Raw genomic sequence first — 27,447 nt, 5'->3', positions numbered from 1 at the left:
AGTGGGCCTGTGTAATAAGCTTTTCAAATCTGACGTCATTCTGAGAAGTGGTCCTCTTCCTACAGCTTTTTGAAACTATATGCAGGCAGAGGGATTGCAGTCTGTAAGCAGCCTGCTCTGATGAGCGGCCCACGATGGCCTACGTCTCTACGAGTCTACTTGGACCAATAATTTACCTTGCCACTAATAGCTGCGGCCCTGTTGCTCGCGCTGACTTCGATGTTGAGGACTTAACATCGACCATCTAGTGGGCCGCCTGCCGGCCTAACTCAGCCGCTACCAGCCTACCGCCGTGCTGCCACTCAGCTGCGGGCAAACCACTTGCTGACTGCCGCAGCTGTGACAATCCATCCACGCCAGGTCCACGGAGTGGTTCTGCGCGCCTTGGCGCCTTCCATCCTGTACAGACTGTCTATGGACCGCGCTGTGCGCTGCCGCGCGCTGCTCCGGTCAGCGTCCTTACCGAGTCGCTTCCGTCATCACCACAATCGTGACGTACGATACCGAAAGCTGAAGGGCTGGATGCTGACAGCTGCACCTCTTCGCATGCTGCCTATAGTTTACGTCATGAGGACGTTGGCTTTTTCTCCGAGCGTTGTCACAACAGTTGTAGTTTGCTGAGCAATAAATGTTTCTATGGCGCAGCGCTGGACGACTACCACCCACCTATTCGCCACTCCACTACTACCCCTCGCCCTGCCCCCCCCCCCCCCCCCCCCCCTCCAGGGTGATGAATCACTGGCCTCCTTACCTCTACAAGTCCCCTTTTCTCAACCCACCACAGAGCCCTGCCACACCGGCCTCTGTAAGTGGTATTAGAAGGGTCTGTCCCCCATACATTTTGGTAACAGGGGAACGTCGCTGGGCACCATCCCCGGACAACATGACTCGACTACCACAGGGTTGCAGTTTCGTTGTATGGTGAAAGCAGTATTTTCGTACGTTTTTACTTCACTCCAAGGATCATGAAGAGCCGGTGGGGTTTTTCCGGTGTTCAGGTGTACTTGTGAGAAAAGTAAATTGAAGAGGTGTTCTGCAAACGAAACGTCACGAACTTGACCTCATAGTTTAAGGAGAAAAGAGCACAGTCACAAGATATCCGTTCCCAACAATCGACCTGCTTGTAAATTTGGGTCATAACTCTGATAGTAGACAATTATGACGTTCTGAATGGACAGCTTCTAAACTTTCGCGCGCAGCTGTTATTAGTCACTCGCTCCGCCCCACTTACATTCGTCTAAAGTTAGAGCGCGGAGTACTGTACAGTGGAGTGACAACCAGAGCCCATATATTCTCGGGATGTTGAAGGCGAAGGAACATGAGCAACGCGAAATGTAAATAAGTAATATGCGCACATAATACGTCAAACTCACGCACATGTAACTTTAAGTGGCAGTGAGAGATGCAGAAAAGTAAGTAAACTGTTTATTATTTCAGAACTACTCGCCATAGCTGTTAATGCATTCATCCACTGTGAAACAAGACATTCGATGCTTTCTTGGAAAAATATTGGCGTTTGCTTACAGACCAATGATTGTACCCAGGCGTGAAACTCTTCGTCCGGCACAAATCGACGGCCACGAATGTCTTTCTTCCGGGCTCCAAAAATATGGAAGTTGCACGCGCGAGAACAGGACTTAATGGTGGATGTGTATGGGCTTCCTAGCGAAACTTCCACAGCGTAGTCGAAACAAACTTGGCAACATGTGGGCGGGCCCTGCTATAGTTTGTTGACCAATTACTGAATGTTGTAACAGTGACGTTTTTTGAGACACGACGGACGACTATCAGGCATTATCTCACCGCTACACTGCTTCCTCTCCCAGGCTAGTCAACTGCTGGGCTCCTGACCTATGCCTCTACCCCATAGTCCGTACCCATCTACTCTTCTTGGCAACTGAATCTACAATGTTTCCATTCCTCATTCACAGCTTTTTGTTACAGTCGGTGACTCACATCCTTATCTCATGGCTGATACTGCCGTAGTTCTGCAATGGTTCAGTACAGTTTTCTTACTTACTTTAGTTCTGATGGTTCTATACATCATGCCGCTAATGTAATTTAACTCTGCATGTCAGTTTTTGGTACGAATGAAATGATGTTTGTTAAGACACTAAAGAAGTTTATCTATATTTTTTCTGATCATTTATTATTATTTAGCCGGGAATTAGCTCCCTGCTCCTCAAAGCCATAAATTTTATTTTCTTTGAAAAGACTCTTGGATTAAATAACTCAACTGTTGTGGATAAGATATGAATAGCTGTTTGGTGGTTGTTCTCGCTGTCAGCAATCACAGTTTGATCATAAGCAAAGAGTAACGACAGGGATTAATTACTTTCGTGTAAGTCATGAGTGTAAACACATAATTTACTTATCCATTGCCTCAGCATGTCATAAATGTAAATATTAAAAAGAATTGGACACGAACTTCATCCTTGTCTCACTCCAAAATTTGACCTCGTTTTAGATTTTCCATAATTTGCAATGGCAATTTCTGATCAATAGGTACATGGTTTCTGCTGTCTCTATTATGTGCAAATGTTTTCCTCTTTCTTCATCATCTCTCATAGTTTTTCTCTATTTACTTTATCGAAAGCGTTCACATTGTCTATGAACAGTAAATGTGTCCCTTTTCTGAAATCTCTGTGTTTCTCTATGAGTTGTCTAACGGCGAACGTGTTGTCTGCACACGATCTACCGTTCCCAAATCTCGCTCGCTCTTCCAGCAAATTATTATCAATAGTTATTTTTAGTCTCTCTCTTACTATTTTGGAATGTATTTTATAGCCCGTGTCTGATATGTAATTCTTTCTTGTAAATCTTTTTATTTTAGTTAGTTTCCAGCCACTTTCAATTTCTCTATTTGTCTAGCTTCTGTTAAAATAATTGAGAATCTTGTATATCACCGTGGAAAATGCCTGTTTTATCAATTCTCCGCCAACTCCTCCTATGCCCGGTGTGTCTATACTTCAACTACGGGACCAAATGTATCTGTCGAAAAACGAAGTGAGGGAAGAAAGTAAAATTTCACGGTCGTAAAGATGATTTAGGCAGGGATTGGGACTTTCTCATCTCGATAGGTGTAACACAGTGCCACCTTTAGTCACTGAGCGAAGAATTCAATACTGTGAAAAAATGGAAAAACAGGGACTGCCCTGTTAAAATTCTATTCCACTTGACGATTGTAGTGCAGTTTTAGATTCATGTAGCCACATACTGGCTCTGGGATAAACTTTAATTAACGAACTCATGAACTGTAAGTTTCAACATATATTTCGTTCAGTTTCAGTTACCCCAGACAATATCCATACATATTATAACAATGGATGTGTGTGTGTTTTCAACATCTCATTCTAAACGACTGGACCGAATGCAACCAAATGTGGCACACGTAGCCGTTATTGTGATGTAACAATAGCTGTGAGGGTAAGAACCACCCACCTATCCTAGTACAGGAGACATGACGTCATAAGAACTGAGATGGGCGAGAAAATACCGCATCACGCACGAACTTTTAAGGCATTTATTCTTTACTATTATCACAATCCTACAGTCGAGTCAATTGAAGGAAATACCTGACATCTGTCAGCGCTTTTGACAGCTTTCAACTACCAAGCGCAAATGACTGTAGGGAAAACAATAACCGTCAATAGAGCTACGAGGGGGGGTTGCCATGGAGACCTTTAAAACATTGGGTTGTAGGTTACACGAAGCAGCTGCGTCCAGCGTACAGAAACTGTATATTTCTAATAGAAAATGAATACCCGGCAATTGCGATTCTGTCGGGTAATTATAAAATAAAAGTTGAAATTATTGGAAGAAATCCATAAATGTTAAGTTCTGTAGGTACACAACGTGTTATAGGTGGCATCAGTGCTGAATAAGACTTCTTAAGACTTATTACCCGTTTCTTCACCTTCGAGAGCATTAACGTGACAATCTTCATTGGCTAATTTTGCTGCTATCAAAAACATTTTCTGAATCATTTCGACATTTTTTGTCAGTTTCAGGTTTTTAATGCTTAGTTTGAACCTGACATTAGAGGAATACGAACAAATATTTCTGTGAATATTTTCCAGCTGTTTCATAATTCGTTAGATTAGATTTAATAATAATTCAATATAATTTCAGACCGCTGAATGAAAGAGGTGGCATCGATATTCCTATTAATAACTTAAACAGTTGAACTTTACTTTGTATAAACTGCTGAAATATGCTTATGGTTTAGCAAGCTTCGAAACACCATGCTGATAACCATCAATAACTTGAAATCCGTTAAGTTTGATGAACTTAAAAAAAAAATTTTCTCTACGTCTTGAACCAGTGTCTGAAACCATACACTCACCCTCGAATATCCGCAGAACAAGAAAGTTTTGATGAAGGAAAAGGAACACCTGAACAGATTCTAAACTTACGACTAATAATAGAAAAATCGCGAGCGTTTTGTGTTCCTATCTTCATCTGCTTCCTTGACTATTGGAAAGCCTTTGTGTTTTATCGGAAAAGTTGTGGTCGGTGGTTGAAGAGTTTGGTGTCCTACCACATTTGACAGCACTGATCAAAATCGATACAATAACGACAGTGCGGCTGTGGAGACATATGCAAGCGTATCCTATTTCTTCAGTGTATCAAAAGATGTAAGACAGGGTTCAGTTCCATCTGCCCAACTGTGCAGTATCTATACAGAACATGTCATTGCGGAAGGTCTTGATGGTTGGACTAAAGGCTGGTGGAAGAACTATTAACGACCTCCTATTTACTAATGACAGGGTGCTTTTAGCCGGTAGCGAAGAAGCGATGATGAACTTGCTGAGCTACTGACAAAGTAAAGGACGTTAGTGTGTCACGTGGATTAGACCTCAACCGCGACAGATTCGAATACGTGACAACTGACCGAAGAGCACAGGTTCTGCTCACAGGTTTATTAAAGGAACTGGAAGTAATGCATTCTTTCATCTATCTTGGGTCAACCATCTGCGACACTAGAAATTCTGGAGATGAGATAAGAAGACGGATCATGGTAGGGCAAGTGGCTATGAAGAAGCTAGCAATATCTGGCAGAAGAGAGCAAAACGAACACCATCACTTCTTGAAATACTTGTGTTTTCCATTTTCTTCTGTGATTGCGAAACATTGTCCCTTAAGACCGGAGACAAAGGGCGTACTGATGTATTTGGGTTGGTGATAGCACAGGATGTGGCGCATAAAATGGACAGAAAGAAGAACAAGGGGATGAGCAGTGAGCAGATAGATAGGTCAAATCAAGAAAACCTCTGGTCTACCTACACAGCAAGTTGGAAAACGTCCAGGATGGAGACACTTGGTTCACGGGTTCACGACGCTCAGCAATGAGCACAACGACTTGTGATAATACTTACTTATAGTCAAATTTAGTTCTTCTTGAGGGACGGCACGTCTTCAAACTCAATTATATCAAACGAGTTTGGAACATGCTGCTTTCGTGATCTTAAATGTTTGTACGATACGTCTGAGACACCATTCCGTTAGAAGGCATTATCCTCTTTATGACCTTGTCTAAATTCTGGAAGGTGCTGCCGTAACTTCTTATGCGAAGCCAAGGAAGACTGCCACTAATCAATAATTACGCTCCAGTTCAGGCAAAACACGCTAACAAGCCGATTACAACGCCGCAGCACCAAGAAGCGACTTCCGCCGTTCACAACTATAGGTGCCCCCTATGCCGAAGGACGGAGTTCACCCAGCAAGAAGAATTTTGAGTAATTTTATAGGCGGTCGAGGGGCAGGAAGCCTGCTGGCAAGATTGATGCATCCCACGGGGGCCGAACACGGCGGAGTTTCTTGCGAGCGCGGTTTGCGCCCCCGCACGGAGCTGCGCTGCGGCTTAGACAACGGCGGGAATTCGTTAATTACTGATGAGCCGGGGTAGTAGAGGAGAGGGGATGGGAGACGAGCGGGCGCACTTGGCGAGACTTGCGCCGTAAAGCTACGCCGTTTACGTTTCGCATCCGGGAGTTAGCCTGCCTCCGAGCAGAAGGGGGGCGGAGAGCTGATAGCTCCTGCAGTTGCGACGTCTGTGGCACAGACATCACGCCTTTCTCCTCTCTCTTTCCCCTGTTCCCGCTGATTGCCTCTAGAAGTTAAGTGTCATCTACGTCATTAGGTAAGATCCATCTCATACAGTGTACGGCAGACTCTGTATAGGGGGCTAGTCTCACACACACACACACACACACACACACACACACACAAACACACACACAATCCAACAGTTCCTTCCATGGCTGTCATTCCCCCAACAGCTGTCCACGCTCTATTTAGTGGGATGTCCGAAAAAGAAGATAAAGGAATTTTCCGAATTAGTCGGAAATCGGTAGATGTGATATACACATACACACAAACAAATCATTACACTTTCAGGAAAGAGATTAACACACGGAAAAAGTTAATAACACTGAGTCCACCTCTCGCCCATCTGCAAGCTGTTGGGCTTGAAATTCGTAGACAGAGTTGTTGGACGTCCTCCTGAAGGCTATCTGGCCAAAATCTGTCGACTTAGCGCATCAGACCGTCAAAATCCCGAGCTGGTTGGAAGGCCTTGACCATACTGCTCCCAACATTATCCGTTAAGGAGAGATCCGGCGACCTTGCTGGCCAAAATAGGGTCTGGCAAGCACGAAGATAAGCAGCAGAAACTCCCGCCGTGTGCGGACGGGCATTATCTTGCTGAAATGGAAGCCCAGGAGCGCTTGTCATGAACGGCACCGAAACGGGCAGTACATTATCGTCTACGTACCGTTGTGCTGTAAGGGTACCGCGGATGACAAACAAAGGAGTCCTGCTGGGAAAAGAAATGGAGCTCTGTCCATCACTCCTGTCCGCAGCTCGTGGTCGTGCTGTAGCGTTCTCGCTTCCCGCGCCCGGGTTCCGGGTTCGATTCACGGCGGGGTCAGGGATTTTCTCTGCCTCGTGATGACTGGGTGTTGTGTGATGTCCTTAGGTTAGTTAGGTTTAAGTAGTTCTAAGTTCTACGGGACTGATGACCATAGATGTTAAGTCCCAGAAACGTCTTCGAAGATGAACTCGTCACTGAAGACTAAGCTACATCATTCAGTGATATTCCAGGACGAATGTGCCCGACACAACTGCAAACGGGCTTGTTGGTGGGCAGAGGTCAAGGGCGCACTGAGTTCGTCGCCCTTTCTGAGAGCCGCCTATTAATGGGAGGAAGAGGAGATTACTGTTTAACGTCCCGTCGACAACGAGGTCATTAGAGACGGAGCACAAGGTCGGATTAGGGAAGGATGTGGAAGGAAATCGGTCGTGCCCTTTCTAAGGAACCATCCCGGCATTTGCCTGAAGCGATTTAGGGAAATCACGGAAAACCTAAGTCAGGATGGCCGGACCCGGGATTGAACCGTCGTCCTCCCGAATGCGAGTCCAGTGTGCTAACCACTGCGCCACCTCGCTCGGTACCTATTAATGGTCTTTGTTACTATTGAAGCACACTTTGCACGTCAGATCGACGGTAAGGACGATTCCGGGGCTCTGGGTGCATCTGTCACGATTGCTCGGTCTCAAGCACTGGCGTCTTTCTAGGTCGATAGCTTTCTTCCTTACGCAATGTTCGCCCATCGTTCTCACGTTCCTTCCAACATCGTCGAATAGTGGCATTTTATTGAAATGTTGAGCGATTCGGCGATTACTCCAGCCGGCTTCTTTGAACCCAACTACACATCATCTTTCAAATGCTGACATCTGCATATATTGTTCACGCGCTTGTGTGCGAGGTGTGGTTGCTGTCCAACTGGGTACACGGAACAAAATTTCGCAAAGACTCTATGGCCTGGTGTCGATATTTTCCCTGTTAACTTGGTTCAAAATGGTTCAAATGGCTCTAAGCACTATGGGACTTGACATCTGAGGTCTTCAGTCCCTTAGAACTTAGAACTACTTAAATTTAACTGACCTAAGGACATCACACACATCCATGGCCGAGGCAGGATTCGAACCTGCGACCGTAGCAGTCGAGCAGTTCCGGACTGGAGCGCCTAGAACCGCTCGGCCACCGCGGCCGGCCCCTGTTAACTATCCCTACCATCTGCGGTGTGAAACAGCACTGCAGCGTCACACATTCCTCCATCGGACGCCAAAATTTACAATTTTACATTTTCTGTCGACAATTGTGTGAATTTCAATTTGTGACCAATTAGCATAACACCTTCATGATGCGTCTTTATTTTCCTTTGAATGTTTTTCACTAGTAGTAGCATGTACAGTAGAACTATTAGCAAACTGTAGAAGTATTAATATACCGATCGTGGTGGCGCAATGTTTAGCGCACTGGACTCTCATCGAGAGGACGACGGTTCGAACCCACGTCCGGCCATACCGATATAGGTTTTGCGTGATTTCCCTAAATCGTTGCAGACAACAGCCGGAATGGTTCCTTTGAAAGGGTATGTCCGACTTCCTTCCCCATCCTTCCATAATCCGACGCGACCGATGACCTAGCTGTTTGCTCCCCTCCCCCAAATTAACCAACAAACCAACCAAGTATTTATAAAGTGTTTGCACTGCATGTACTGATACTAGAAGAACACATCTGAAAGATTAGACCGATATTATTCAGGAATTGGCGGCACGATGGCGGAATTGCTTGTCTACTGGTGAAATGCGTGTGTGGAAACTGAAAGGCCGCTGGATCGATTCCTTGTCCGATCACGGAAATTTTCAGTCTTCTCCTCATCTAAGCGTCATCTTTGCGTCCGCAATCTGAGGAGCCACCAGGAACGACATGTGGTTTGGATTACACATTAAAATATAGTATGATTAGGTACACACAAGTCGTCGATGTGGCGATAAGACTGACTTGCACCCGAGCATTACCCATACGAAACTATTTACAGTTCGCCAAAGAGGTGAAAAGATTTAATATATTTATGTCACTCTAACTTCCTCATGTCTGTAGCGGCTATAATTTTGACATTGTTTCATTCATCAAAATATTTTACAAGGATGCATACTATTTAGCTCGAAAGCTCGTCCCAGTCCACACCCAAATCACTTCCTTATCATGCACAATAGTCTCAGCACAACTAGTGCTCGGTAACCAACGGCGCCATGAAGGCTGCAAACACTACCAGAGATTTGAGGCTATGTGTGGGTAATGTACTTGCACGCAGGGTGACTCCATCAGAAAAGTGTTTTTAAGTGCGGATGGTCTGGGACTAGCGCAAAAATTTGGAGATGATTCGCCACAGGAATGATCGGAATAAGTGAAATTATCATATCTTTTTCTAACACAATGACTACAGATATAAATATTTTTTGTTAATGCTGTTATTGGTACAGTGTTCTAAATTTCTCATGTAAGACCAGTGTACACTTGACAGCAAAAAAAGTGGGTCACGCCTGAATTCCAACGTGTAGGCTGCACCTGAATGTATGCAACCAACATAGCATTTCTGCGTTGCACATCGTCGCAACCCTCCACAGTACAGTCGTCGTAAGATACACAATGGGTATTGCTAGAGACTACTAGAGAACACCAGTCTATATGACAGTCTGTCCAGATGTAAAGTAACACCACGATAGTACAGAAGAGATTAGACAGTCCTTAACGTTTGTAAACTAAACTTAATTACAATAAGTGACATTTCATTCGTTATGGGACAACTAATTTTGTCACGTAAATCGTTCAGTAATACTTAGGTACAATTAAATATTTGAGAAGAATATGGATTTATAAAGTTGTATGGCAATTCGAAACAAGTTCTTTGCTGTCTAAAAGATTTACCCAAAAGATACTGAACGTCGTTCAACGTTCAATGGGGAGTGGTTTCGTATCAACTTTATGTGATACTAAGCAGTTAAAAGAAAACGTGATTAACGGCGGCAAGCGCTCTACGGAAATCCCAACATTAACAGCGAATCACAAGTAATATCATTGTTCACATGACTCATCAACAGTTACTTGTACACAAAGTTGTACTTTAAATGACATGACCAACGTCTTCGTTCTGGACGCAGATGCAAACCCAGAACGTAAAGCAATTGTTAACCAAGCAAAGGTTTGTGCCTTATCGAGACTCGATCACTAGGCAGAAAACGTAAAATATTGACGTTTGGACCAGTATCAGTTATCAATTCTCAACTTGAACGTAAATGATGATAATGTTTGTACGAAACCAGGAACCCTAATATGAAAATTACCTTCTTGGCAATTAACCTCGAAAGACATTGTACATTGTTGCATTGTCAAGGAACAAAGGATACACATGTTTAAAATTGAAATGCCATCATGTAATGCTGGTGACAAGGATGCTAACCCAGCACCTAATCGGATTGTTGAGTAAGTACGTAAAATCAGAATATAGTTATCACAGTTTGTCACCAGTAGTGACGTTGGAACCTTAAATGACGACTGAAGTTGTGTTGCCTGACCAGGATTCGAACCCGGCGCCTACCGCCTTCGTTGTCTAACCAGGAATAGACGATAAATGCCCAATGTTGGTCCACCATTAGCGAGATGTGTGCTTAACTAGAAATAAGGCGACGAAAACGTCTATGCTGGCAGAGTCGAACGCCGTACACATGTTTATGAAGACACGTTAATAATCAAATTCTTATTCAGTAGTAGGTAGGAGTAGCATGTTTAGTTGCCAACCTTAACGCCTTTTTCATCCCCAGTAACGTGTTGCCTAATATCTGCGATATCATGGTGTTAATTTACAAGTGAATTGACTGCCGTAAAGAGTGATGTTCTCTAGTAGTCGTGTATCATTGAGATGTAAATGAAGTGCCTCAGCAGAAAGTAATTTCCGTCGTGCAGCACGTATTGTTTCAGAGACACTGAGTACATGTTATAATTGCACAAAACATATATATTATATACTACGTGTACACTATTATTTGGAGAAGCTGCCGCCGAACCTGTTTACTTTTACATTCCGCTTAGTTGTCGTGGTTGATTACACGTTTTCTGAAGGCTACATCTAATGCAGAGCGCTTACAAGAGAGAATAGTTTCCTGCGTCATGCTATTGCTAGCTAGGTGAAATATTTTGTGGTAGCTGTGTTTCAAATGAATGGATTTTTGAACGTACTGTTCGTCAAATATTTGAATGAATCGTCAACTGTAGGTGTGCCTGCACGTGTTGTGGCATAATAGCCGTAGCTGCTTTAGTTTTACTACAGACTTGGGTAGATTAGGTGTAACTTTTGATTCTTCAAGGGGTGATCGTGGCCTTGCGGCCCGGGTCTGTACTAGCCGCGGCTCGCGAGCTACGGGCCGGCCAGGCTGGCCGAGACGAGACGGAAGTGAGCGAGCTGGCGGTGGCGTTGGTGGGCCAACAGCCCGGGACGAGCCAGCACGGATGCGCCGCATGCCTCTGCGTCTGCCGCTCCGTTTGACGTAAATATATTTACCTCCTCTCCTAGCATCAGTATAAGAGCGGCAAGCAGAAATACACATCAGGCTGTCTGCCGTAATGGCTCAGTGGGAGATGTCTATCCGAGATAGAGTGGTCGCTCTCATTGAAGAAGGAGGATGTTCCATAAGAGAAGCTGGTAGACGGTATGGCGTACCACGTGCCACTGCAACGAGATGGAGCATCTGCCTTGAAAGAGCAACCACCAACAGGGCTCCTGGCTCAGGCAGGAAGAGAGTGAGCTCACAGCAGGAAGACAGGGACCTAGTGTCTAGGAGCAGAGAAAATCCCTTTCTGAACGCGAAGGAGTTGAGGCGGGAGACCAACTTCCCCGGCTCCAGGGACACGATTCGCCGAAGGCTGAGGGACGCTGGACTGCATGCACGACGATCCGCCGTGGAACAAGAACTCAGCGAAGACAAAGTTTTACACCGGCTAACATTTGCGGTACTCCATCTGAGGGCGTCGTGGGAGAACGTCATTTTCACTGATGGGAAGGTGTTTTCCACCAGTAACGACGGTCCACGAATCGTTTACAGGCCGCAAGGGACTCGCCATCGACGCGAATATGTAGCCACGACGAGAAGAAGTAGCCGGCTGTTACCTGCTGGGTTTAGATTTCTGCCAGAGGGGCGGGAATTCTTCACAGGGTAGAAGGAATCCGGTCAGCGTGCAGTATGCCCACATATGAGAAAATGTGATGCTTCGCCGGCCGAAGTGGCCGAGCGGTTAAAGGCGCTACAGTCTGGAACCGCACGACCGCTACGGTCGCAGGTTCGAATCCTGCTTCGGGCATGGATGTGTGTGATGTCCTTGGGTTAGTTAGGTTTAAGTAGTTCTAAGTTCTAGGGGACTTATGACCACAGCAGTTGAGCCCCATAGTGCTCAGAGCCATTTTTGTGATGCTTCCGTTAGTGTGAATGCTGTACGCAGACTGGGACGTCACATTACAGGAGGACCATTCTCCCATTCACAACTCTGCATTTGTTCAGCAGTAGCTCTCCATGATTGGCGTCAACGTCATGGATTGGCCGCCACAAGCGGCTGATATGAACCCCATGGAAAACATGTAGGTTGAGGTCGCCAGAACATTAACAGAGAACTGGCCACCAACCAACTACTGCGGACGCTCTTTGGGACTGTGTCCTGAAAGCCTGGGACGAAGTTGCTTCTTCAGACTGTTGCGTCCGACGGCTTATACATTCTACGCCAAGACGCATGATAGAAGTACAAAATAATGAAGGGTTCTGCATAAAATATTGAAGTCGTTAGAATGTTTTGTTATGTTTTCTTTTTCGTCATTTTTCCTCATTGGGAGCTAGTGGAAGATCGCGTGGCAACAGAGAAGATACAATATGGGTTACTTTTCCGTTGAGTTGCCCCTTTAATTCAAGTGGGTTTCTTTTGAATATACAGTTTGTTAAATATTCTATTTGGGTTTCATTTATACCTTGTCTAGATACGTAAAAACTAATCAGCTTAGATGGACTCTGCCACAGTAGATTTTGTTATTTCAAATACATCTCTCTCTTCCCTTCCATTCATGAATACACCCTCCGTCCTCCATACCATACGCAAACGATTTCATATTATGTTTACTCGTTGTTAATATCTCCTCTATTCTCTCTCACACACACTCTCTCTCTCTGAAACTATCGCCGCAAGTGACCTTCTGTTCCATTCCCCCAAAACTTTATAAACAAATCTAGCGGTTTCCATTGACGCTACATTTTCTCTTTTAATTGCTGCTGTCTTTACTCGCTATCATTCCTCTCAACTCCTATGAAACCGTATTCTTTGATCTCCCCTTCCGTATAACCCATTTTAGTTCTGAAAACAGTCCTTCCTTATCTCTCGGTCCTAAGATAAAACGAACTGTGGGACATATCTAAGTAAGCAATACTTTGAAGCATTTCACGCTTATATTTTGCACTTCTGCTCTTATATCCATTCCCAGACCCGCACTCCTTCCTATTACCCGTCCCTGGACATCTGCATCTACATCTAAATGAATACTCTGCAATTCATAATTATGTGCTTGGCAGGGGGTTGTGGTATGGTGGATTAATCTTTTATTGATGTGTAAAACGTGTAGGTTCACATCTCACGTAACGCGTAAATTTTTAACACACATGTAACTCTCCTTCACCCCTAGTAACGCCAAGTGCAGAACGCCAGTAAGCTCCGTAGTTCAATATCCGCAGTAAAGATAACATCCCTTCGTGCCTACTGGGGCAGAGCGGCGTTCATTTGAGCTGTGACAGATGGAGAAACCCCGGAAGGCAGAGACTCTGTCACCAGCAAGCCGTCGTAAACTAGAAAACGTATTTCATTTAATGAACCAATGGCCATGTAAGTTCACAAGGCTCTTACTTTATTTGAAACCGAGACGTTGAAAATTGTGGTGCTGGACTGGGATTCGAATTCGATTTCACTGTTTTCCCCAAGATTGCAAACTGTTCTAGGCCTCCTCGAAAGGCACCTATCTGGTTTCGAATCCTGATTAGCACAGAATATTCATTATTTCATTTCAAGCCCTAGCATGTGCACTCCGAGCTACTAGTGAAAAATTGTTGCATTTTCAACGTCTCTTCGTGCGTTGTCAGCTGCAACGTGTTCGTTTGAACTCACAGCCACATGATGAGCTTTTATCACATTACAAGATCAAGCGTTTCCTTACATCTTTCCAAGTTCAAACATTCCTCTCCATCCTACTGGCGAAAACGGATTTGGGTTTGACGTTGTTTTCGTTGTGATCACCAACGACGATATGTTGTGGATTCAACTTCTAGCCAGCAGAGTATTTTCCATCACATCATGAAAGTACGAACATGCCACTCCTAGCTATTATTGGAAAAGAATTTGATAGTTAAAGTGTCTTCATGACCACGTGTGCGGGGTTTGAGTTCCATTCAGCACAGAACTTTTCGTCGCCTGATGTCTAGCTAAACATGCGCACATCTCGATACTGGTAAACCAACAATAGCTATTTATCGTATGTTCCTGGGTAGAAAACGACGGCGCTAGATGCTGGGTTCGAATCCCAGTCAGGCAAAAACAATTCTATCGTCATTTAAGATTCCAACATCTCGCTATTGATGAAAACATTTGATATTTAACTTCTGATTTTACGTACTTCGTTAACAATCCGATTAGGTACTGAGTTCGCATCCCTGTCACAAGCTTTACATGATGGCATTCCAATTTTAAACATGAGCATACCTTATTCCTTGTGAGTGACACCATACTAAACATCGTTGGCGGTAGTTTTCAGGAAGGTAACTGTTATGACGGGATTCCCAGTTCATTACAAAAATTTTCGTCATTTATTTTCAGGATCTGAATTGATAACTGATAATGGTGCAAACGTCTATACTTCACGTCTCTTTATGCCTAGTGACCGGGTCTAAATAAAGCTTAAACGAAGCTTAGCTCAGTTAGCAATGGCTATAGATGCTGGGTTTGAATCCAGGTCCAGAACGACGACGTTGGTCATGTCATTTAAAGTTCAAATTTGTATACACGTAGTTGTTGATGTGTTACGAGAACAATGATATTTCTGGTGATTCGCTGTTAATGTTGAGATTTCTGTAGAGTGCTTGTTGTCGTTAGTCGCGTTTTTTTACTAGATCGTCCAATATCCAGTTTCCAGAGCCACTCGCCATTGAGCGACGTTCAGCACGTGGATGGAAAATCTTTTCGAGAGCGAAAAACTTTTTTCCAATTGCTGTACAGCTTTGTAACTCCATATATTGTCTCAAGTATTTAATTTTGACTAAGGATTACTGTACGATATGTGTAAAATAATCCGTTTTCTCAGAACTTTTGGAATGTCTCTTGTTGTCATTTAGGTTAGTTTATGAGTGTTATGGGGTGTCTCATCGCCAAAAACGTGTTTTCTAATATGTTTTGTATGACGATATTAGTTGACACTTAGACTGACTACCATAAAGACCTTTGGTCTCTAGTAGTCTCTTGCGGTACCCATTGTGTGTAGTCAAACGACTGTACTCCACGGGGTTTTGGTGTTTAGAGGACCTGCGACACAGCTACGTTATGTTGGTTGTATTCTGCAGTGACCCACTTTTTTTACTGTCAAGTGTACATTATCTGATCAAAAGTATACGGTCACGCGTACTTGATGTAGAATCGATCCCAGAAGGCACGACAGGCGGACCCCCTAGTTTAATAGGAGGCGGAGAGTTCTGTGTTATCAGGAGAGAAGGAGTAACTGCGAAATAGGTTGGTCGGACGAGCTCAATGACTTCGGACGTGGACTAATCATTGGATGTCACCTGAGTAACAAATGCATCAGGGACTTTTAAACCCATGTGTAAACAGGAAACAACAAACATAGCAAAATCGAAAACAGGAAGACCACATGTACTGACGGAGAGAGAACGTCAAGCATTGTGGAGAGCCGATGTAAAAAAGCACATAAAACCAGTAGAAGGAATCACTCGTCAGTTGAGTGCTACCAGCAAACCAGATAGCATTATGACCGTTCGTAGGGAGATGAACAGAATGGTTTACGATGGTCGAGCAGCTCTTCATAAGCCACACATTTCAGTAGCCGGTGCTGTGCCACGCTTGAAATGGTGTAAAAGGCGACGACAATGGACAGCGAATGATTGTAAACGAGTCTGGGATTGGTAAATGCCTCGAGAATGTTACCTCCCGTCAAGTGTAGTGCTAACAGAGAAATGAGGAGGACGTTGTGTTACAGCATGGGGGTGGCCCCCTTATTGCGCTTAAGAAACAGATAATTACGAAAGGATATGAACACATTTTACAGAATTTTGTACTGCGCACAGTAGAAGAACAGATCGGTGACGGTGCTAGTTCATATCAGCATAACAGTACAGTCTATCATAAAGCAGCAATGTTTCGTGGACAAAAACATTCATTAAATGAGCTGCCCTCTCCAGAGTCCCGTCCTGATCCTAATGGAGCATCTTTGAGATGATTGGAAAGTCGACTTGGTACCAGACCGCAGCATCTACATCACTTTCTTTGATTGCGTCTCTTGAGAAGAATGGGCTGCCATTCCCCCACTGACATACAGACACCAATTTGAAGCCTGTCAAAGGCGACGGGTGGACACATCCTGTATTAATGCCACTAACAGTTGTCCACATACTTTTGATCAGATAGTGTATGATATATTCCATACTTTTCATTTCTGTGTAACGAAAAATCTCTCGATTTGTAATTAAGTAGTTCATTACAAATGAATAAATGTGAATATTGCTCTCTCAGATTTCAGTTCTCTGAGCTGGATCAAGATTGGGAGAACTCTGTGTGAATGTATAATATGCGTAGTAGGGGGTCAAATAAAATGGAAATGCTGTGTGGCCTCCCGTTGGGTAGGCCGTTCGTCTGGTGCAAGTCTCTGGAGTTGACGCCACTTCAGTGACTTGCGTGTCGATGGGGATGGAATGATGATGATAGGGACTACACAATACCCAGTCCCTGAGCGGAGAAAATATCCAACCCAGCCGGGAATCGAACCCGGGCCGTTAGGTATAACATTCCGTAGCGCTGTCCACTCAGCTACCAGGGGCGGACAGCGGTCGAATAATGTCGTTTGAAAAACTCAGGTGTTCTCTGATGAAAAATGTGTTGTAGTCGCTCTTTCCGTAGGTTGTTCTGTAATTTGGAACGGACAGAAGGTGCGATGAGTACATCTAACTTCTCATTCTTGTGAGTAGAGGGTCTAGCAAGATGGAATTGACGGTCAGTACGCCTGCTTTCGAATGGCTGACTACGAACCATAGTGTAATGTCTTCAGGACGATGACTAGATTTCCATACTAAACATTCACTTATAAAGGCTAAAGGTAACTTTTCTCAGTTTATAGAACAAATGTTCTACTACAGTGATATACGTGTAACATCAGATAGTCCATATGTCGTGATGAACCATTTTGACCTTAATATTGGCTACAAAATTACACCAGATACATCAGTAAAAGTTGTAAAGCTACTGAAGACATTTTGCGCTGAATTGCACTGAGTAACCAACTATACAGACTCTATAACTACAGTAATGAACTGTTGCAGCTCATTATTGAAGTACCGGGAGATTGTAATGAAAGTGCAGCTACGCACGTAAGTCTTTTGTGGGCCGTAATTATCCTATGGCGAAGAAACTTGGCAAATATCCTCATGCGCTTATGCGGAACCGAATTACGCTGGAAAAAAATTGTTCCAGATTTGGCCATCAGTTGCAAAGCTGACGCTATACATACCTCGTCGACGTCCTCAGTGATCACAGTGAAGAAGCTGTGCAATCGGCGGTTAGCAGTAAAATCAAAATTATGCCTTTCTCACTTATTTGAGCTTTTCTGCGCACCCCCTTTTCCTGATCCATTACATACCAAAACATTTCTATACGTCTTTCTTGCAGCCACAGATTTGCACCTAGTAGATATAACTTAAAACTGTATCCATATTAACGCATTAGATATCTACCAAATTTCGCTGCCATACGATTCGCTGCCACAAAAATGTTCAAATGTGTGTGAAGTCTTATGGGACTTAACTGGTCATCAGTCCCTAAGCTTACACACTACTTAACCTAAATTATCCTAAGGACAAACACACACACCCATGCCCGAGGGAGGACGCGAACCTCCGCCGGGACCAGCCGCATCGCTGCCACACTGGACCTCTGTATGTAGCTGCACTTCAGTCATAACGACCCACGCCGTGGTATTACTCTCATGATACTTTTTAATTTCTATGTGTCTGTGACCGCGAAAGTCTTGTAACTGTGCTGATACTGATGCGTCAGTGAATGAGTCCTGTTCCATTATTGTTGTCAATTCTATATCTAGGAATTGGTACTCAAATAGAAGTGAGGCTATGCAGTGGTGTGACCGACGTTCACATTTAAATTAAGTATATTGTTCATCCACACCCATGAACGTTTTATTCGTGCTGTCACAAGTAATTTTGGCATTACTTTTATGGAATCTAAATTTACGTATACAGTATATTGATTTGGCTACGCGATATTGCCTGCAGCTTGGTTAATCCTACTCGCAATTACTAGAAGCTGTAGGATTGGTGGACGCTAGGACAAACGTTAAAGAGTGTCACTGCACCGTATATTGTCTTGACACACAAATTGCAAGACGACTGGACATATGCCTAGTCCAATATTATTTCGCGTAATAACTCTACGAATATGATGTTTTGTTATGTGAACTATGCGCATGCCTTAGTTAACAGGTGACACTACTGCGAATTCGGTTATATATATGGATCAGCCACTAGTATGTCACAACCATCAAGTAATTAGGAATACGTCAACAGGTTTGAGATGGAAAGACTATAGAAATTTAACATCTTGCATCGCCGGTATCAGGGATACTTGGTAGTGTCCTAAGGAAATATAACTTACACATGACAGGTGTCGCTTCAGTAACTTTCTTTCCATCAATTCTTTGTTCTTCGTTATTCTGGGACCTTTACCATTATGACTTACTTTGAAGAGTTGGATTTAATTTAAAGGAGAATAGCACTAGTCGACATTAATTTGTAATTTCAGTGCGAGAGTTTTAGAGATATTCTCAACAAATAGCTGTGGGAGACGTTAGAAACTCGCTGTTAGTACTTCCTCCAACATAAACCTCGCATATTACACAGGGATACCGGCTACCTTCCTTTAATATGGAGAGGGAGGGGAGAAGTGAAGTAATACCAGCACACTATGTTCCCTCCGTGATGTGCCTCAAATGGTTCAAATGGCTCTGAGCACTATGCGCCTTAACATCTTCTGTCATCAATCCCCAAGAACTTAGAACGACTTAAACCTAACTAACCTAAGGACATCACACACATCCATGCCCGAGGCAGGATTCGAACCTGCGACCGTCGCGATCACGCGGCTCCAGACTGAAGCACCTAGAACCGCTGTCATACACCGGCCGGCGACGTGCCTCAGACATACGTATTGCGAGCAAGGTCTTAAGGACACATCGTGGTTAGGTAACACGCATGTTAGAAAACGGCTACGTAAACAAAGATAGCTTCATCAGAGACTGAAGAGAAGTCGAAACGTTGACACACAAAAGCTGCACGATGAGATACCGGACGTAAAGAGAGCAATGCGGTAGATGTTCATTGACTCCGAAAGTAAAATTTTGTCAGCTGATCTGACGTAAAACCCTAAGAGGCTTTTGGTGTGCGGGTCGAAATCATTTTTTCAGTCACTCAGTCGCCACACTAGCACCGAATTGGAAGATAATAAAAAGGAGGCCGAAATAAAGAATTCGATCTTCCGAAACCATTTCACGGGGGAAGATCGTAGCATTGTCCCTCATTTAAATCGTCATACGGCCATCGAAATGACAGATACTGAGCTAAACGATTGCGGAATCAAAAAGCAACTAGAACTGGCTAGTAATGGAAAGACATCAATACCAGATGAGATACATATCATACCCTACAAAGACAATGCGAAAGAATTTGCTTTCCTTCCAGAAGCAGTTCATAGTAGTTCGCTGGATCAACTAAGGGCAACTATAAAGTGTAATAATGTACAGGTCATTTCCGTTTCCAAGAAGGACAGATGCACATAATTGTAGGCTTGTATCGTTGATGTTAGTTTGCTGTAGAACTACTGAACATGTTTAATGCTCAGGAATTACTATGGTTTACGATAAAAAAAATTTCTTCTGTAAAAATGTACATGTATTCCACAAATGGAGATCCTGCGAAACTCAGATCGTCCTGTTCCTCTGTTCCTCCATAAGATGCACAGCGCCGTAGTCAACGACGCTGAGGTTGATGCCTTTTTCCTTGACTTCAGGAAGACATTTGACACCGTCCCACATTGCCGTTTAGTGAATTGATCTGCGAGTGGATTCAAGACTTCTTTGCAGACGGAAGTCACGTCGATCTTAACGGAACAAAATCAGCAGAAGCAAAGGTAATTTCACGAGTACCCCAAGATAGTGTAATAGGACTGTTAAGTGTTTACAGAGTATATAAATGATCAAGCAGGAGGCGAAGGAATCTCTTTAAGGCATTTCGCAGGTGACGCGCTTGTCTATAAGGAAGTAGCAACGCCAAAAGACAGTATCGATTTTCGGAATGACGTACAGAGAATTGATGAATGGTTCCGGTTCAGGCAGTTGAACCTGGTTCGACCGTAAATTTGTCATACTACACATAAATAGAAAAAGAAATCCACGGATCTAAAACTACATTGCTAATGGGAAATCGCTGGAAACACTATCTACCGTAAAATATCTAAGACTAACTCTCCAGAGCGACATTCAATGGAATGACCACATAAAACAAATTGTGGGAAAAGCAGATGCCCGACAGATTCATAGGAAGAACCTTAAGGAAATGTAACATCCGCGAAAGAGGTGGTATACAAGGCGCTTGTTCTAGCGATTGTTGAATGTTATTCATCAGTGTGGGAATCTCAGCAAGTAGGACAGAAAAGAGAGACAAGATCCAACGAAGGGCAGTGAGTTTCGTCACTGGATCGTTAGGTCCCGGGAAGAATCGGACAAAATATTTCTTTCTCCCACATACATATCAAGGAATGACCACGACGAGAAAATTAGAGAAAGTAGAGATAATACAGAGGCTTAGCGACACTCATTGTTTTCACGCGCCATTCGCGAGTGGAAGAGGAAAAGGGGGAGGGGTGTGGGAGATTAGTTATTGGTACCGGGACTACCTCCCCCCAGACGCCGTCAGGTGGCTTACAGAGTATTGATATAGACGTATGTGGGGATACACGCAGTGTCAGTATCGATAGAGTAGAGTTACACGCAGTTGAACAGGACCGGATCTAATGCTCTCAAACTGGTTACAGTAAATATGCGAAGGATGGCAAGGAGTAAAATGTAAGACAACACTGAGTCAGCCTCGAGAGCAATAACACAAATTAAATGTAACGAAAGGAGTACTAAAACCCAAGAGAAAATGATTTCGAGTGAAATGTTAAATTGCTGTAACGCTTGCATTGTGTGCGGACTAATATTTATACGTATACCCTTCGGAAAACATATAAAATTGTTTGCTTGAGTAAGGCAGCTAAATAGCGTGGTACGCCACAAACATGAAAACCTTAGACAGCAATGTAAGTAAGTTTTTACACACATGCTTTTAAGAGAAATACGCGTGTTTTTTGCGTTGCTAAATGCTTTTGCCTTTCTATAGAAATACACAGTTTATTAATACTGGGGCTGTAAACGTATAAATGATGTGGGGTAGTTGAAGTAACATGAATAGCTGGCAGTTGGCAATAACAAGGAACTACAATAAATTAATTTCAGTGTTAATGAAGAAATCAGCAACACATTATCCATTCTAGTAAAGTCCTTATTTGAACTAATTACAATCCGTAATTAAATTAAGTTAAACGTCAGCCCATTCACAAAACATATGAAATAATTTTATATTTTAAAATACACTGTAATTAGTCCATGTTATTTTGTAATCTTGTTTATATTTAGTATTCCATTTTCGAAGTGAAATCATGTGTAGTCCTCACGAAACATGGAACATGCCGCAGCGAAGCGGCCTGCGTATCTCAACGGTAAATAAAGCTGTACAGAAATAGTGGAAACGTAGAGAGGAGGGTGTTTCTGTGTACTATGTACAAATAAAAGCAAAGGGAAATTACAGACGCTATGCTTCCCGAGGTAATAACCATCTAGTCTCAACGAAAAACGCAATTCTTTAGTGATTGGCAATCCAACTCGCTTATCGTATCGGTGAGATTCACTTCTCTACTTTGTGATATTACATTCTTCTTTGATCTTTCTAAGGAACCTTCGTCAATTGTGTCTTCCAATAAACTCATACTGCATGTCAGTACTCCAAAATGGCTCTGAGCACTATGGGACTCAACTGCTGTGGGTATCAGTCCCCTAGAACTTAGAACTACTTAAGCCTAACTAACCTAAGGACATCACTCACATCCATGCCCGAGGCATGATTCGAACCTGCGACCGTAGCGGTCGCACGGTTCCGGACTGCGCGCCTAGAACCGCGAGACCACCGCGGCCGGCGTCAGTACTCCAGAAGAGGACAAACAAGCGTAGTTAGCATCATCTGACTGTTCTGCCAATAAAACTCAGGTTTTGGCTTGTATTTCCTCCACCGTTTTTGATAGGTCAAGCTTAAGTTTTTCGTAATGTATTCCGTAGCTATTTACTGTAATCTACAAACTGCAAATGCGTGTGTTTTATATTTTAATGGAATGTCAAAGGATGTCCTTTAGTACCCTTGCGGAGGACTTTATACATATTGATGATGTTGATGATGACGATATTTGGTTTGTGGGGCGCTCAACTGCGCGGTTATCCGCGCCAGTACAAGTTCTCAATCTTTACACAGTCCAGACTCGCCACTTTCACGAATGATGATGAAATGATGCGGACAACACAAAGACCCAGTCCCCGAGCGGAGAAAATCCTCGACCCGGCCGGGAATCGAACCCGGGAGTCCGTGATCCAGAGGCAGCAACGCTAGCCACTAGACCACGAGCTGCTAACTCTAAATCAATCTATGATTAGTTTTAAACGGTATACAACGGCATTACTTGCAAACAATGTGAGAAGGTTGCTCTGTTAATCTTCTAAAACGTATGTACAGGATGTATCATAATTAGCGGCGTTAACACATACAGGTCAAAGTACACGGCTCTAGAAGCAAAAACGTCGCAGTAAACTTGGGTTCTAATATACATGCCTTAAGAGCTATGAGCACTTGTATCCTTCCGATACTGTGAAACACATCTCTCTACTGCAAGCTTTTTGTTTTCCATGTTTTGGAGTGCAGTGGTATGGACTAAACCAAGAGAAAAATGTCCGGCAAACGTAGAGGTTAAAGCACATGCTTTAAGAGCTATGAGTACCTCTTCAATAGAAAGAGAAATGTGTTGTGCATCGCAGCGAGTTTTCTATTGAGATTACGAGCAAATACTTTCCGGGAAAACTCGGACATCATAATACCTCTTCTCACATACATGTTGCGAAATCATCACGATGAGATAATTCGAGGAATTAGAACTAATACAGAGGTTTAACGACAGTCATCGCCATCCGCGAGTGGAACATGGAAGGGGGATCCGTTATTGGTACCAGAAGTACCCTCCGCCGCACACCGTCAGGTAGATTGCGGATTATTGATGTATATGTCGATGTGGAGGAGTTGTATTTCGGAACAGCGAAGATGAAGAAGAGTTCATAGCATTTGGCGTGTGTTGTAGACCCTGTCTTTAATAAACTTTTTTGCTTCTATTATCGTGTACATTAAGCAGTGTGCGTTTACGCCATTAGTCATCACACAAGATTATGAACAGCAGGGAGCTTAGAACGCTTCTTTGGGAAACAATATCGATAGCTTCGATTTCATTGTATGATTTTCTATCACCTACTGTAGGGTGTGACCTCTCTGACTGGAAGGGTCGAAAGACTTCTGGAAAACTATAGATATTGAATTTGCTTGAGACAGCACACAGTACTTTGTGCGGTAAAAAGCCATTTGTGTTTCACAAAGCCGGCCGGAGTGGCCGTGCGGTTCCAGGCGCTACAGTCTGGAACCGAGCGACCGCTACGGTCGCAGGTCCGAATCCTGCCTCGGGCATGGATGTGTGTGATGTCCTTAGGTAAGTTAGGTTTAATTAGTTCTAAGTTCTAGGCGACTGATGACCTCAGAAGTTAAGTCGCATAGTGCTCAGAGCCATTTGAACCATTTGTTTCACAAAAACAATATTTACTGAATCGGGGCTGTATATGTAACGACAGATTATTTTCTTCGATGTATTTCGTAATATTCGAAGACAGTACTTTGTCCAAAGCCCGTCTACAAGTCGATGCCAATGATATGAGTACAAAATTCAGCGGATTAATTCATTGTGAATTATGAATTGCGGTTTATTTATCTCATTACATAAAATTTCCACAACATTCGATTTAGGTACAGCAGACTAGTCAAAAATTTGTAATAAAATTTAATCATAAAAAGAATGGATACTAATAATAACATCCTAATAACCATACGTTTGTGGTACGAAAGATGACCTAATTTTAATTCACACCAAGCTCAGATCGTCAGTTTATTGTACATGAATTCTCCTTCCGAACAGCAACATTTCTCCCATAAAATCTTTTGCAGCCTCATTTTAGATGATCTTGTTACATATTAAGTGATTTTTGCCTACTGATATGTTATATACATTTATCCCCATTTATAGTGGAGACAGCCGGCCGAAGTGGCCGCGCGGTTCTGGCGCTGCAGTCTGGAACCGCGAGACCGCTACGGTCGCAGGTTCGAATCCTGCCTCGGGCATGGATGTGTGTGATGTCCTTAGGTTAGTTAGGTTTAACTAGTTCTAAGTTCTAGGGGACTAATGACCTCAGCAGTTGAGTCCCATAGTGCTCAGAGCCATTTGAACCATAGTGGAGACATAATAATTTCAGTTGATGGGCAGCATAAAATATTCGTGGTGATTCGAGTTACAAGTGTGCCTAAAACTATTCTCTTCAACTGTCTGCTTTGGAAGAAGATTATTATTTCGTAAATGTACAGGTAAGGGACAGGATTTTCAATTTCCGCAGTAATAGGGGACATGGTTCTTTTTTCTAAGCATTACACATTTAACTGACAATTTTCTCTTGCAGCTTCAGTATCCGCGACTCGCTACTTGAATCCCCAGAGAACTATCATTCCTAATGACAGACTCAAATTAACTATGATACGCTAATTTTCATGTACCAAAGTCCGTAGTGTTTGCATTGTAAACTGTGTAATTTATTTGCTAGTAAGTCTAGACGAGCATCCAGCTTACGTTCTTGTCCACGTTTAATCCAAAGAATCTCATAGTACCAACTTCCTCCGTACGCTGTTATGCTGATTTTAAGCTCTCCACGTTCTGAACATTTGGTTTTGAAATACTACATACGGTTGTGTATTGGTATGACCTATGCTGCTTTCCAGTCTTCAGTTACGGACCTATAATCCAGAGAGCGGTTGTAGGTTATTGCTAAAAACTGAAGATATTTCCTGAGTGAACTCTGAAAGGTAGCTAACCGCAAATAAGCCTGGACTGGAAAATTTTTCTCAATACTGTGACAAGTTGCTTCACTACACCAAGGGTAGCTGCTCCCAAATTATTAACGGTGATAACTGTTTTTGATTCTAATTCTGGAATATACACTGTATCCTCTTTGGTGAAATAATTATGAGAAACTAGTAACTCAACTTTAGGGATGCTGCTGTCGGTATCATTACCATTTCCATTATGCACTGAAGGTATTTCAGAATGAATTTTCACTCTGTAGCAGAGTGTGCGCTGCTGTGAAACTTCCTGTGTACAAGACCGTGACTCGAACCCAGGCTAGATTCTCGGTCCAGTACACAGTTTTAACCTTCCAATAACTCTCAAATCAGTGAAGATACTGAGTGTCTCTTGCCACTGGTATACTTCACAGATCCTTCCGCATGATGGAATTAACAGACTTTGAACGCGGAGTGGTAGTTGGAGCAGGACACATGAGACATCCCGTTTCGGAAATCGTTATGGAATCTAATATTCTGAGATCCTTACTATCAAGAGTGTGTCGAGAATACAAATTTTCAGGCATTACCTCTCACCATGGGCAAAGCAGCGGCCGACAGCCTTCATTTAACTACCGTGAGCAGCGGTGTTTTTGTAGAGTTGCCAGTGCTAACTGACAAGTAACACTGCGTGAAATATCCACAGAAATCAGTGTGGGACGTGCGACGACCGTATCCGTTAGGACAGTGCGGCAAAATTTGGCGTTAATAGGTTATAGCAGCAGATGAACAACACAAGTGCCTTTGCTTACAGCATGAAATCGCCTGCAGCTCCTCTGCTGGCCACGTGGCCATATGGGTTAGATCCTAGACGACTCCAAAACCGTGACCTGATCGGATGAGAACCGATCTCAGTTGGTAAGAGCCGAAGATAGGGTTTGAGTGTGGCTCCGACCCCATGATATCACGAATCCAAGTTCTTCACTTAAAACTTCCGGGCTGATAGGCCGTGGTCGAAGTATAAAACTGTCTCCTGACGTTTCGTCTCCGACTGCGGGAGACATCCTCGGAGGTAAAGCGGCGAACTGCGAAGAGAACTCGAGGAAGCGCTGATTATATAGGCAGTACAGAGGGCACCACTGTCGATCACGTGGCGTCGGCTATGAGATTGTCTCTGGTAATGCCAACATTCTCGATTGAAAGTAATCGATCGTCACGCTTGCGGTGCAACGCTGACAACCGAATTTTATCCAGTTTAACACCTTCGTCTTTCCTGTTAAAATTATTATGATGTTTATCAATCTAGATAGCCTCTCTATACAAGCGTGCATAATAATGCAAGGTTTTTGATATGACGCTTGTCTCACCGAATTTTATTTCATAATCACCTTCCTGGTAAACATGTTCCGCTACGGCCGATTTATCCGTGTGACCCAGGCGGCAATTCTTCTTACGTTCGACAAGACGGGTGTTCACACTTCTCTTTGTGGTACCGATGTAAACCTGTCCACAACTACAAGGAATTTTATATACCCCCGGTGTAGCCAAAGGGTGTCGTACATCTTTTGCCGACCTTAATTTTTTTTTTGGTTCGGATGATAAGAATCTGCTTTGTAAAACAGAAGCGTACCCCCCTAGACTTTATGGCTTATCCAAAGTTCATAAACCTGGGATTCCGTTGAGGCCAATTGTCAGCGCTATTGGCGGACCAACACACGAGTCTGCTAGATACCTTGCCTCAATGCTGCAGCCTTATGTTGGTAGGACGAACAGTCATATTACAAATTCAGCTCATTTCATTGACAAGTTAAAGGAAACGAGCGTGGACCCGGATGATATCCTCGTCAGTTTTGACGTTGTGTCGTTATTTACCATGATTCTGGTAAGCGAAGCTATCTTATGCATAGCAGATATTTTTCCTACCGATATTGTGGCATTATTCCGACACTGCCTCACCACAACCTACTTTCAATACAATAATAACTTTTATGAACAGATTGATGG

This window comes from Schistocerca americana, chromosome 4 (assembly GCF_021461395.2).
Source record: "Schistocerca americana isolate TAMUIC-IGC-003095 chromosome 4, iqSchAmer2.1, whole genome shotgun sequence".
In the NCBI taxonomy this organism is placed as follows: Eukaryota; Metazoa; Arthropoda; class Insecta; order Orthoptera; family Acrididae; genus Schistocerca; species Schistocerca americana.
This window is presented reverse-complemented; position numbering follows the sequence as displayed.